This window comes from Suricata suricatta, chromosome 6, assembly GCF_006229205.1.
Source record: "Suricata suricatta isolate VVHF042 chromosome 6, meerkat_22Aug2017_6uvM2_HiC, whole genome shotgun sequence".
Lineage (NCBI taxonomy): Eukaryota > Metazoa > Chordata > Mammalia > Carnivora > Herpestidae > Suricata > Suricata suricatta.
The window spans coordinates 37,346,229-37,359,126 of record NC_043705.1 but is presented as its reverse complement, the minus strand read 5'-3'; positions in this window follow the sequence as shown (position 1 = coordinate 37,359,126).

Sequence of the window (12,898 nt, the reverse complement as noted above, 5' to 3'; positions counted from 1 at the left end):
TATAGGATAAAAGATATCTACGTAGTATCAAAACACACTAAGAATGGAAATTTAAGTGCAATATTTAGTCTTGTCAATTAGCAAAATAGTTTCAAAATTTCTAAGTATTTAGTGTGATGTAATTTAAGCAATGCCTGAATTTGACTATTTTTTCCAAACTTTTTCTGTTGCAAAATAAATATCTGATTCAGAGAATTTACATTTTATGGGATAGAGGGTCATTATTTACTTTATTATAACTTAATTTTTAAAAATAATGAGACATGTAGCTTTCTTTTTAAATTCCCTTTTGTATGATTCCATAGAGAAATCAATTTTATTTCTTCACTGTGTGCTCAACAAACATTGAGTGCCTACTTTGTGCCAGTAATTTCCATGGTAGTCTAATAAAATTTCAAATTAAAAATTTATAACCAAATTTTTCCTTAAGAAAGTAGCTCTTGCTTAAAAACAGTAAAAAAGACGGAAGACATAAAACAATTATATGTGAAGGGCCGATGACTGGCTGGCTCAGTTGGTAGATAGTGTGACTCTTGATTTTGGGGTTATGAGTTCAAGCCCCACATTGGGAGAAGAGATTACTTGAAAGTAAAATCTTTAAAAAAACAAAACAAAACAACATTTAGATTAGATCTTATACTAGAAAACAGTATTTCTGGAACAACTGATGAAGTTTAAACTAGAGAATAGATAAGTTACTTAACAGTTACATATGAATGTTAATAACCTGATTTTCATGACTGTACTAATGTCATGTAAGATATTAACATAGTATTTCTTTGAATTATTTTTATTGCTTTTTAAATTTCAAAATGAAAGGTTAAAAATTACTTTAAAAAATAAAGTAGAAAAAGTCCATTTAGACCTCACCATCAACATATTTTAAACTAAGATTTTAGATAAGATACGTAGATAAAAAAGGCACATGTCAAAAATTTTTGTAGTAGGCTGATTTTCAGAAAGTAGAAATGGTACTATATTTCACCTCTGATAGTTTTCTTATATATTTTCTATCATTTGCTGAATCTTTCATTCAGCTTCAAAAAGGAGAGAAAACACTTTTTCTGATCTTGAAGAGCTCACATCCTAATAGAGAAGACTATCTGTGAAGTCCACAATAGGATAAATGTTGAATTAAGTATAGTAATAAATTTCAACAGAAATACAGATGCAAGCAATGACAATAGACAGAAGGGGACAGTAGATAGATTTTGCCCACAGGAGATTTCTATATATGTAGGGTACCTGAGAGGGGGTGTAAGAGCCCTTCAGACTGAGAGAATGGGAGCAATTAACGATGGGCCGGCAGTGGCTGCAGTGGCTGCCGGTTGTCCTTCAGAGAAACAGCAGCATCAGCGAAGGCATCTGAGAGGTCCTGGCTGGCTAGGGACCGTGGGCCATTGAGTGAGGGCAGAGCACTGATCGGGGGTCGGGGGGGGTATAGAATGAATAAGGCTAAACAAGAAGGTTGCCCACACATGGGAACGGACTCCAATGCAAGGCTAAAGAATTCAGATATTACCTTCTTGGCAGGTGAAAAGTATCTATGACTTTAAAATAGAGAATCCTGTGGTGAAAGTTAAATGTTAGAATATTCTCTGGTATTTATCAGTGTGCAGAATATTTGTGGAGTGGATTAAATTTTTAAAAGCACTAAAGTTGTTTCTCCTTTCTCTTTATAAACATTTTGTGAAAAATATTTAATATTTAATTATGCTCAACCAACTGAGCCACCCAGGCACCCTAATTTTTAATTATGAAAGTAATAGTATAAATGTAACTTCATTATTAAAATTTAATTATAGAAATTATAATTTAATAAGAGCTAATTTGTGTTTTTATGTGCCAAACACTCTTGTGGGCTGTATAAAAATGAACTCACATAATATTGAATTAAGCACTATTATTAGCTGAATTTTATTGATACAGAAACTGGGGCACAGAAAATGAAGTAATTTACCTAAAATCAAACCTTCATTGAGTAATAGGTCTGGAATATGAGCCTAAATATTTTCTGTCTCAAAGCTCATATTTCAAAAAAAAATAAGCTAAACTGCCTTACTATATATTTTTATATTTTAAAGTATGTATCTATTTTTTAACATAGGTCCTATGATTATTATTACTATTATTTTGATTGTAGACCTTCTGAAGATTGTAGATCCTGTAATTACTAATTGGCAACACCACCAGGAGATTCAGTTCAGTGTTTATGAGCCTGGTAAACACTCACTCTGGATACCCGAGTATGTTTAGTAAAATTTAGCGCTGTGATTCTCCAATTTTAAAAGGTGTTAAATGTCAGGTGGCTTCTTAAAATGAAGATTCCTCAGCATCAAAATCTCCAGAGGTCCTGACTCAATCAATAGGTTTAATATGTGTGTGTAAGAAGCAGAAACATGCATATTAGGAAGGCTTTGTCATGATTTGATGAACAAGGTACAGACTCCCAGAGTTACTGCATGTTCTGAATTGCCTGGAATCCTCTCAGTTTTTTGTTATCTTCTTGTTGTAACTCTTGTTAAGCACCACTTTCACTTTCAAAATTATCCTGATTTGGAAAATAAATGATATTCACCCCACACTTTTATAAACACTGCCTAAAAATTCCTTATATGGAAATGGAACATTTGCCTGACTTAAAGAAAATAAGAGATGGTTTTCAAGTCCTTTGGTGCATCTGCAGCAGTGATGACATTTGTCTATGTCAGTGTGTCATGCTACCATTCTAGCTTCTCACCAGACTAGCCAAAGACCCTCTGAAGATCTTAATAACACGGCCACTGTACCTCTCGGCCCAAGATCTGCTGTTGTTGGCTGCCTGGATGGCTCAGCCATTTCTACTTTTGACTCTTGATTTCATCTCAGGTCATGATCTCACGGTTCATGGAATTGAGCCCTGTGTCGGGCTCCGCACTGACGGCGCAGAGCCTGTTTGGGATTCTCTCTCTTCTCTGCCTGCCCCTCCCCTGCTCATACGCACGCATAGGAACACTCTCTCAAAATAAACATTAAAAAAAAATCTGTTATTGTTGTGAGACAACCTCCTGTGATAGAAAAGGGCCCATGAGAGAGAAATACATACCTGAGAACCTCCTTGTCTCACAGCCTCTGAAATGAGAGAACGCACACAGATAAATCACAACAGCTCAGAAGAATTTCCGGATTTAACAGCTAAAATTATCCTTAGGGGTTGTCCGTTACTACAGTCTTGCTCCAAAGATGAGAAACTGAGGCCCAGAGAAGGGAATAAAATTGCTCCAGACACACAGCTTGTTAACCACACAACTGAGCCAGAGGCCAGATTACAAAGGTCCAGGACAAAGCTCTTTTCACTACATTTTCTGTTTATGATTTATGTGGCTTTTTTGATTCAGGAGGTTCATTTCTTTAAGGTTTACCTCAAAACTAAGCCATTCCTAAAGAAAGGAAGGCATACTCTAGAGCTATTCTTTATCAAAGAAGCATATATTTAACCAGGAAGAAGTTGAAAATTCCAACATCCATTTGTTTAAAGGCCAATCAAGACAACTGGCAAACCAAGTGCTAACATGATAATATAATACAACATAATTTTGAGAACACTTGAAAGAAAATCATGATTCACCACTTTTCCCACTGACACTAACAATATCTACCATCTACTTGGCAGATTTCTGTATGTTAAGCAAGCACTGTATTAAATCTTACATACATTAAGGCATTCCAATAATCCCAAAGATAAGGAAGCTGGGCACTGGGGCAAATAACTTGTCTAAGGACACACACTTTGTAAATGACAGAACAGGGATTCAAACCCAGGTCTTTGGACTTTAAAGCCAATGCACTTAAGTATAATCTTTTATAAGAAGAAGTCTTGGAGCACGTACGGTCTGTATCCTATTTTTATGTGATGAAACAGAAGCCAGGCAAAAGGAGCAAGTTGCTCAATATTAAAGGAAAGGATAGTAGCATAATGAGGATTAGAAGCCAAATCTTAGACTCTTAGTCATGAGGACTTGCTACTTCTCTCTCTGTCTCTCTCCCTGACTCCCTATTTCTAATTATCTCATTACTTTGCTTACCTACAAGATAAGTAAGAATAGCCCAGCTTTCTTTAAAACAAAATCTTCTCAGGAAAATCCTGGCAGGTGAGCCCTCTAGGTAAGAATTTCTTGAAGGAGACTTTGAGTGAGAATTTCTAACTTCAGTATAAACTTTTTCCTTGAAGAATGAAGCTTATGTTGTTCATTGTGGCCTGCTGAAGGGAACACAGATTAATTGGCCTGGAGCTCCTAGATTAGCCACTTGGACCTCATGTGATCTTGGGTAGTCCATCTCATCCTATGAGACATAATACTGTTTTTACAATGGGATAAAATCATCTCTTGTGTAGTATTATACTAAGAAGTAAAGTAGCTAATTTATAAATAAAAGTTCCTTCTAAATTAAAAGTGTGATAGACAGTCACCATCATTAACCATCCTTATCATCATTATCATCGCTGTCATCATAAACAACGTACATCAGGAGATGACATTAACCAGAATGTCATTTCTTATACACATAGTACTCACCTGCAAAGAGGAACAAATAAGCCACAGTGATCAAAAGCAGAAGGCTGCTGGATGGCTTCATGGTCAATGAGGTCTGCAAGGTCTGTAGGAAATGTGTTACTAGAGTCCACCTCTGTGGATGATCTACAGGCTGTATTTATAAGTGGATTCATGCATGCATTGAAGTATATACATTTGTCAGCCAGCCAGATTCTCCACCCTGATTGTGTAATCTATTTCCCCAGTGATTAGAGACACGAGAAGCCAAAGAGGCTTATTTCTTGCCTTTTCCAACCAGTCAGGGATAATGGCCAAAAATGGTGTTTAGGCAGAATGAAAGCAATTGCATGTAACACACACAGGTTACTTCCACCAGCAGCACACAGGGATAATTGAAATCGAGTCATTTGACTCTGATTTGCATTTTTTGATCTGGCCCCAATAGAAAGTTGGGCCAGAAAGCTTCCTCCGGCATTAACCTATAGGATGGTCTGTATAATATGTGCACATTAATAATGTTTGGAGTCGCAGCCACTAGGAAAGTGAAAATACTGATATGAGGAGTTTTGAGGTTGAGGACTTCGTTAGGCAGACTAAGAACATACCCCAATGGTCATTAAATTAAAAATCCAGATATTCAAGGTGAATGTGAATTGGATGCTGTGTCCTTCAACCCCTTGCTTTTAGGCAGCACATGCTTATTGGTTCCTATTTAATATTTTTATTTTAGCAAGTTTTTCACAGGTGGTTTTTAGACATTGTACATAAATGCTATCTATACTTGCCTCCTCTATCTGTTCTTCAAATACGTGATGTACTCTTCACCTTATGGCTCTTGCACTTGCTGTTTCCTCTGCTTGGAAAAATATTGGCTGAGAAATTTTAATGGCTAGTTCATTTTTTTCCTAGAAATATCATTTCACATATACTTGCTCCTTGAAGATTTTCCTAACAATTCAAAACACACCCACCCCAAATCAGATTAGTTGTGATTATTGCCTTCTTAGTTCTTTTTGATATCTAAAATTAGCTTTCTCATTTAATTATTGACTTGTATCTTTTCCCACCCAATAAATACATATACATATACACAATCATACACACAATTGCATGCATGTGTATGCTAGGATATGAACTCATGGTTCTTTTTCACTACTGTGTCTCCATGGCTCCTTGCATAGAACAATGTCTTGCACATGGAAACATGTGGAATGATTCTGATTTTGCAAATGCTAACCTATTAAAATTCCTTCCTTCCTTCCAAAATAATAATTGAGCACCAAATAGTCCAAGTATTACCAGATGCAGAAAATACAGTGAAAACAAAGAAGGATTCACAGAGCCTACATTCTTAATTCTTTTCTCATACACTTGCTGGGTGGAACCTACTGATTCCAGGAAGTTTATTAGATTCTGGAAATTTAAAGATGAGGAAGAGAAGCTCACCGGTAAAAGGGGAAGAAAGCAATTTGATTACCGTTATGCACAAACAAATAGGGGAGCCCCGAGGACAGCACATTCGTGGGAGTGGGGTGAGGAAAGGCTGAGAAGAGAAGTCAGGATCAGAAATCACAGAGGATCTGATTCTCAAACTTATTAGAAAACAATTAAGAACAAAGGTATATTTTGAGAAATGGTTGGGCTCAGGTACAGAGACAGGCATTGAGATGAAAGGTTTATAGGCAAAGCTGAGTTTTATCATCATTCTTGTACTTGGGGTTCATTAAGATCCCTGGATCAATGGGTTTATAGTTTTCATCAAATTTAGAAATTTTATTAACTATTATTTTTTCAAATATTTTTTCATTCTTTCTGCATCCTTTTCCCCTCCCACTGTGGGAAGTTGTCCCACAACCTATTGATATTCACATGTAGTATATATAATATATTTATATTTTACTTATATAAATATGAAAATATATTTCCTGTATTTTACTTTTGCTCATTTCCAATGCTGTGTCATCAAGTTTACTAGTCTATTCTTCCACACTAGCTAATCTACTGTTAATGTCATATGGTGTACTTTCCCTCTCAAACTGTTTTGTTTTTTTCATTTATGAGTATAATTCTTTCTTTCTTCCTTTCTTTCTTTCTTCTACCTTTCATCTTCCATCTATTTTACTGAACATACACAGAGATATGCTTTTTTCTTGAGATAACTGATTTAATAGCCTCATTTATCAATTATATCATTTGTGTCATTACTGGGTCTGTTTATATGACTGATGTTTTTCCAGATTCAGGGTCATGTTTTCCTGTTTTCTGTTTTCAGTTCTTCTGTTCCCTGTTTTCATCCTCACCTGGTCCTTCTTTAGGTGTTATTTATCCTAGAGAATCATTAACTCCTTGTCCCTTATGGAGGAGGACATACATATTCACGAGGTATGTGTGAAGTGGGATGAGGGTGCAAATCCTAGCAAAAATGGAAGCAGGAAAAGGAGCAAGAAGCAGATTTTTATGGAGTCCTTCAGTTTTCCTGTCTCAAGACTTTATTAAAATTCAAAATTTCTTCATTGCAGAAGAGAACTGTCAAGAAAATGAGGTGAGCCACTGACTGGCAGAAAATATTTGCCAAAGATGTATATACCAAAGGACTATTGTAGTGCGCGCGCAGGGCACAGAAGCAGGGACGCGAGGGCAAGGGAATGAGGAAAAGAAGAGAGAACCAAAGGATGGGAACGGGGGCGGGGGGGGGGGGACAACAGGAGCGGTGCCCATATTGCCACTTTATTTCTCACATGCAAGCAGTTTTATACAAACAGCCACAGCTAAGAGAAGGGTTTTTTTCTAGACAAAACTTCTTCTGTTCTCACAGTTATTGTTAAAACATTTTCCTGGGAACTTTACATCGCTTCTTATTGTTATTATGAGTGCCAAAGCGTGAAGGACATTTGTACAATAACATCTCAACTCAAGAAGCTTGAAGGACGTTGGTGCAATAACATCTTAACTCAAGTGAATTAACCTCTGAGGACCTGGATCAGCCGCAAGGGCGGTAAGGGCACGAGAGCTTTGCTCCATCCCACTCTCCTTCCTGGCTCCTTGCTGCTGCTGCCCACAAACTATTATTTTAAAAAATATAAAAAGTTCTTAAAACTCAACAATGAGAAAATGAACAATTCAAGATGGGCAAAAGATCTGAACTTCCTCACCAGGGGAGATAACAGACAGTAAAAAATATATGAAAATACGCTCAACACCATATGTCTTTAAGGAATTGCAAATTAAAACAATGAGATATCACAACACTCCTATTAGAATGGTTAAAATTCAAAGCACTGACAACATCAAATGGAAACAGGATGTAAAGCAGTCACCCAAAGACAAGGAGGAAATTTAAATGTATATTTTTAAGTAAAAGAAGCCAATCTGATAAGGCTACTGCAATATTATGACTTATTCTTATATGTATTTGGTCTCTTTCTTTGGTTCCTGGCATACAGCTCCCCAAATCTTTAGAATTTCCTAAGTGTTGAAGGTGCTAAAGGTATCTTTGGTTATGTTAATGGTGACTTTTCTAAAGGGTTTAGGGACGGGGCTGGTTCCCAGACGAACCAACCTTGTAATTAGAGGTTTGGGACTTTTAGTACCCGCCCCCACCCCCCACCTCTGGGGAGGGAAGAGGGGCTATAAGGTTGAATCAATTCTCAGCAGCCAATGATTTTATCAGTTATGTTTTGCAATGAAGTCTCCATAAAAACACCAAAGGATGCAGTTTGGAGAGCTTTTGGGTTGGTCATAAGTTCAGGTAACATGCTGGACTTGCAATTGGAACCTCTAATCTGTAAGCCCATCAATCAGAAGCACAGGTGACAACCTGGGCTTGTGATTGGCTTTTGAAGGGGGTGAGAGGTTCCTTAACCTGTGGACTCTAATGCTATTTCTGGGTAGATAATGTCAGAATTAATTTGAATCATGGGACACCCAGCTAGTGTCCAAGAATTGCTTGGTGTTGGGGAAATCCTCCCTCCCACATTGAAATTGGGATCCAGAAACCATAAAGAATATATATAAACATATATAAAGAGCATATATAAAATGTGATTCCAACTAAATGATGTCATAAAAAAAGACAAAACTATAGACAGTGGTGCTGTGTCATTGTCATTGAGCGCAACTGTCAAGAAAGAATTCTTGAGATGTTTTATGGTGCACAAAGTTGCTTTTATATATATATATATATATATATATATATATATATATATATATATATCTCAAAGGCAGGACCCATAGGCAGAAAGAGCTGCACTGGATTGTGAGGAGTGACTGATTATATACTTTCAAGTTTGGCAGGGGAAGGGCAAAGATAACCTAAGTCTCTAAAGGGATTTCTGCATGTTAAAGAAGAGTTACAGGATCCTGGAGGTCTGACTATTTTCTTTCTTTCTTTTTTTTTTACTCAATTTTTAAAATTATTATTATTTTTTATTTATTTATTTTATAGTTTATTGTCTAATTGGTTTCCATATAACTATTTTAAAAATAAAGCTGCTTTCAGTTTCTAGCACAACATCGACCACAAGGCAGCCATAAGTTCCTTGAGGAATGTCACGCTCTGCCCGTCTCAGATATTTATCAGTCGGTTGCAAGTTGTAAAAATTTTTGAAATTGGGGACATTTCTCTTGCCTTTGTTCTCATCAACAGTAAAAAAAAAAAACAGTGATTGTCAGAGGTTCAAGGGGAGAGAAGGATGAATTGGTAGAGCACAGGGGATTTTGCGGGCTTTGAAACTATTCTATGTGACACAAAGATAGCGGATCCATATTGATACTTTTGTCAAAACCCAGAGAACGTATAACACAAAGAGCAGCTGTATTTTCAACTATGGCCTTTGGTTAATAATGATGTGTCAATGTCGAATCATTGTAAGTAACGCACCCCACTGGTGGGATATGTTGAAGGTGGAGAAGGAGGGGAGGGTATTTTTAAGGATCCTATGTATATCCTGCTCAATTTTGCTATGATCTTAAAAATGATCTATAAATAATACCTATTAATTTTTAAAAAGAAGATAAACATACCAGAAACTAAAGACAAAAAGGAAGCAAGAAGCAAAAATTGCAAGAAGCTCCAGTTCATTCTCAGTAAGCCTCCTGAGTGCATACCAGGGCTGTGTCCCCAGGACTGGATGGTATTTTCCTTTGAAACTATTATTAATAAAAAACATATTTCCTTATAGGTACACAATAGCTCACTTTACAGTTTGCATGGAGATTTTATACACATTATATCTATTCATTTTTCCTAAGTCTGTCAAGTCTTATCATTATCATACATGTGACAGTATTGAGGCTTAGAAAGTTAGGATTTCACTTACAGTTGCTACTAGGACACCAACCGAAGACACCTGTTTTCTTCCAAGGACTCAGTATCCCTGGAGAAAATAGACAGACAGACTGTTGATAGAACAGATGTACCAAGAGCAGTGATTTCTAGTACAGATACAGCTGGTGAGGAGCACAAAGGTTGCCAGGGCTCCCATGGAGGACATGACATTTTCACTGGCAAAGCAAGGAAATAAATCTATGAAAAAGAGTGATTATTTCCTTTGCTATCTTTTTGTGTTAGCCTGCTAGCCTGCACACTTCTACCCAACAGAAATTCCCTCTTGGTGTGTTTCTGCAGTGTTGTATTTCTACGTAGCATGATACAACAGTTTCCTTCAAACGAGCCATGTGAAGAGTGTATTAGTAAGAGGAAGCATATCTCTTCCCAGATTCTAGGATTTGACAAACAATAAGTTTGGTGTCCATAGGTAAGTGGAATGTAGTCATAGGCGTTGATGTGTTCTTGAGATTGTGCTGGTTTCACTTGCATAAAAGACTATGAAGGTTTTCAGGAAGTTCCAGAAATAAACCTATAATTAGTTATTACACCTGTAGGAGGGGCTCAGTGTCTCTTGAAATTCTCAGTAAGAAAGTATTTAATGATGTCTGCTTAAGTCTATAAAACTCTTTTCAAAGTATTGCACGTCTAACCAAATTGTTACCTCAAAATAGGTTAGATTTATTAGGTGAACAAGCAGTTTTCTGTGTAATGAGAACTTGAGGACTGTATTTATGAAGTCAAACTATTCGTGTGAAAAATAAAACAATTCAAGTCACTGCCATTGTTGTTCTAACCTGAGAACTGGGTGGTGCTCTCTCCCGTTATTGCTCCCTTTTCTCAGCCGATGATCTTACATACTTTTTCAATAGTATGCTATTAACTCGAGTCACCTTGCTCATAGATCTTCAGAACTTACTTATTCTTATCATTAAAAATGTGTACCCTTTGACCAACACCCTCCCATTCTGCATCTCCTTTTCCATTTCTGGCAACCGCCATTCTTCTTTCTTGTTCTATGACCTTGACATTTTTAGATTCCACATATATGTGACATTATGTAGCACTTGTTTTTCCAGGTCTCGTTATTACATTTAGCACAATGTCCTCTGGCTTCATCCTTGTCATTGCAAACGGACACTCAATTGTATATACCATTAAAGTAATTAAACTAGAAGGATGTTGGATTGAAATAGCTTTAATGTCTTGGTTTGTGTAGTAAGTAAACCCAAGCTACACATTCAAATCTGAGAAAACGGAATATAAGAAAAACTAATTGCAAACAGCCATCTTCTATGTAAAAGTCTTTCCTGTAGCTTCTGTCCGTGATCCTATCCATTTTAAGTTTCGTGCTGCCTGATTTGAATCAATGTTTGCCCAAATCAATGTATAAATTTTAGTGTGCATCAGTTTATCCTTTAACAATATATACAACAATTCTTTAACTATTAATCTGTCAACAGCCACTTGGGTTGTTTCCATATCTTGGCTATTGTGAATAATGTCGCAATGAACGTAGCAGAGCAGATAACTCTTTGAGATCAGGAACTTATTTCCTATAGATACATACCCAGAAGTGGGATTGCTGAACCACATAGTAGTTTTATTTTTTATTTTTTGAGAAATGTTCACACTATATTCCATAATGAACGTATTGATTTACAATCTCACCAACAATGTATAAAGGCTCTTTTCCCCCACATCCTCAACTAACCTTACATTTAAAGCAAGTTCTAAGTAGACTCCATGCCCAACATGGGCTTTGAACTCACAACCAAGAGATTAAGAGTTGCACGCTCTACCAACTCAGCCAGCCACATGTCCCATTTTTACTCCATATTCTAGCCCAAACTTTTTACCTTTTGAATTTTTTATAATAGCCATCCTAACAGGTGTGAAGTAGTATCTCCCTGTAGTTTCCATTTGCATTTTACTAATGGTTAGTGATATTCAGCATCTTCAAATGAATCTGTTAGCCATGTATATGTCTTCTTTGGAAAAATGTCTATTCAGTTCCTCTACTCCTTCTTTAATCAGATTAATTTTTTGCAAAATTTTAGTTCTATGAATTCCTTATACATTTTGGATATTAACCCCTTATCAGTTACATAGTTACATGGCAGTTACATAGCAAATATTTTCTCCCATTTGTAGGTTGCTTTTTCATTTAGTTGATCATTTCCTTTGTTGTGCAGAAACTTTTTAGCATGAGGTAATCCCACTTGTTTAGTTTTGCACCTGTAGCTTGTGCTTTTGATGCCATATCCAGAAAGTCACTATCAAGGCCAATGGCATGAAATTTTCCCTTTGCTTACTTCTAGGAGTTTTACTTCAGATCTTCTGTTTAACTCTTTGATCCATTTCAAGTCTGTTTTTGTAAATGATGTAAAATAAAGGTCTGGTTTCATTCTTTTGCATGTGGATATCCAATTTTGCCACTGCCATTTACTGAAAAAACTATGTTTCTTGTTTTGTATTCTTGGCACCTTTGTTGAAGCTTTGTTGACCATATATGTATGAGTTTATTTCTGGGTTCTGCTCCACTGGTTCATGTGACCATTTTTAAGCCAGTATCATGCTGCTGTGATTCCTGCAGCTTTATAATATGACTTGAGATCAGTGTGATGCCTCCAGCTTTGCTCTTCTTTCTCAAGCCTGCTTTAGCTATTCAGGGCCTTTTGTGGTTCCATATGAGTTTTAGGATTAATTTTTTCTCTTTCTGTGAAGAATACCATTGGAATTTTGATAGAAATTGCATTGAATCTGTGGAACAGTTTAGGTAATATGGATATTTTAACAATATTAATTCTTCTAGTCTATGAATACAAGAGATCCTTCCATTTATTCGTGTCTTCTTCAATTTCTTCTATCAAAACTTTAACAAGAGACAAAAAAGGGCATTATATAATGATAAAAAAGATCAATTCATCAAGAAGATATAACAATTGTGAATATGTATGCACCTGGCATTGGAGCATCTAAATATGTAAAGCAAATATTTACAGAAAGTCAGGAGAAATAAGACAACAATGCAATA